At 38.1% G+C, this 2066-nt stretch overlaps 1 non-coding gene across 1 annotated transcript; it reads left to right on the forward strand.

Moving 5' to 3' along the window:
* Window positions 1-1984: 1984 nt before the first annotated feature.
* On the forward strand, window positions 1985-2066 carry trnas-uga (transfer RNA serine (anticodon UGA)). Its single transcript has one exon. It is a non-coding gene; the product is annotated as a tRNA-Ser (tRNA).

Consider the following 2066-nt stretch of genomic DNA (forward strand, 5'->3'; position numbering starts at 1 on the left):
GGTGGATTTTTAATGGGCGCACACAGAATATGGAGCAGCACTGAACATGGTGAAATTGCAAATGAGTTTCAAAGACCATCCAACAAGGACTAAAGTAGAACCTTCCTTAGAAAATGTTGAATTTAATCTTTTGACTTATTCCTGTTCATGTGAACTATAGCATCGAGTTCTGGCGGAGTTTTTGTTCGAATCCTGCCGACTACGGGTGGGTTTTAATGAGACTCAACATGTAGATACTTTAGGAACAGCTCTTTAATTTGAGGGCATGCAGGGAAAAAAAACCCACTTAAGTGAAAAAAATGTACAAATCTTTGTGTAAATCATTAAAATGTCCTTATACATAAACGTTTTTTTAATGGATTTAGCTTTAGTTTCTCACTGTGCCCTCAGATATGAAGATATGATGTCTCTAGCAGCAACAACACATAGCCACAAACAAATCTTGGTAGCTGAAAAATCCTAAGATAACTAAACATCTACAATTCTTCTTTAAATAATTTGCAAAAGATTGTTTTAAATATAATTTAATGCAAACAGGCATTTTTAACGATTTACAAGAATAACAGAACTATAAAATATCCCAAGCTGTAAAACAAAAAAACATCAGCAGCTAAAAAGATAGCCATAGCAGGCAAACATATACCAAGCACAGCTAAATACCCGAAGACAAAAAACAGCATCAGCAGCTATGGACGTCTCAGCAGCCAAACGTACCATTAGCTGCTGAAACAACTCTGACAACCTTAGTAAAGGACAAAAACACATATCTTCATTAAACACACTATCACTAGCTAAAATCACTCTGAGCTGCTAACATGCTTCAGACGTTAGCAAATACTCTAAGCAGCTAAAATACCCTAAGCATCTAAAAAAAATCCCTAAGCCGATAAAATATCCTTAGAAGATAAAAAAAAATGTATAATAAGAAGTTATAAATACCTTCAGTAGTTCAGTGATACTCTCAAAAGACAACTAGCATCCATCCAGTTATGGCTAGGATGCAGAACTAAATTGTGTAATACGGGTCCCTCTGCATCCGGGCCAAATGAACCATTAGGACCCGCATAAACCTTAAAATCTAAATGACTTTTTTTTCTGAATTTGCATATAAACGTCTAATTTAATGAACAAATACAGAAATATAATGTCATTACAAGCTGTTTAGATTGGGCGCCAATTTCACAGCTTGACCACAGTTCTCCCCGCACAGGGTCGAACTGTGCCGAACACGGGTGGGATTTCAATGGGACTCCGTTCGTGAAGCAGCAGGCGAAATGGCAAAACCGCAATTTTTTCTTAGTTTCTTAGACCATCCATCAATGAATAAAGTGGAACATTCCTCAGAACATGTTGAATTGATTGCGTCTAGTCAATGTCTGACGAGCTGCTGCTGGTTCCTCTTACGTGTGGTACAGGGTATTGGCATAAGGATACTTTGTTACTCTACAACATTAAAGGAATAAAAGTTAAGTTGACATACCAATTTATTCCTCCCTGAATAGGCTTAATCTAAAATATTAAAAACAAATTTATGGCAAAATAAATTTCAACGATATGAAGAAGGCTTCCCCCACGCAGGTTCGATTCCTGCCGATTACGGGTGGGTTTTTAATCTTTGACGGAAGAAGTAGTCGTGAAGGACGAGTCCACCAGTATCACCTTACTCTCATAAGTTTGATCCCTGCTTACTACAGGGATGTTTTAAATGGGACTTAGAATATGAAGAAGAATTGATTCAATTGACATCTGCAGATTTACAATAGAGTTTATAGAGTTTATAGACTCTCAAAACAGAAATATGTTAGAACATACCCTTTACTTTTCTTTTTGAAACGCTGCATCTGAAAAGTGAGAGTGTGGTTTACTGCAGCTACAAATTGTAGCAGGTTTTTTCAACACACCTGCGACAATTGACTCTGACACACCTGTCCCTTTTACTGCGCCTGAAACTTTACGATCTGGAGACGCATACTTTGGGGAGAAAGTAGTCGTGGCCGAGTGGTTAAGGCGATGGACTTGAAATCCATTGGGGTCTCCCCGCGCAGGTTCGATCCCTGCCCACTACG

The sequence above is a fragment of the Salminus brasiliensis genome, chromosome 1 (genome assembly GCF_030463535.1).
Source record: "Salminus brasiliensis chromosome 1, fSalBra1.hap2, whole genome shotgun sequence".
Lineage (NCBI taxonomy): Eukaryota > Metazoa > Chordata > Actinopteri > Characiformes > Bryconidae > Salminus > Salminus brasiliensis.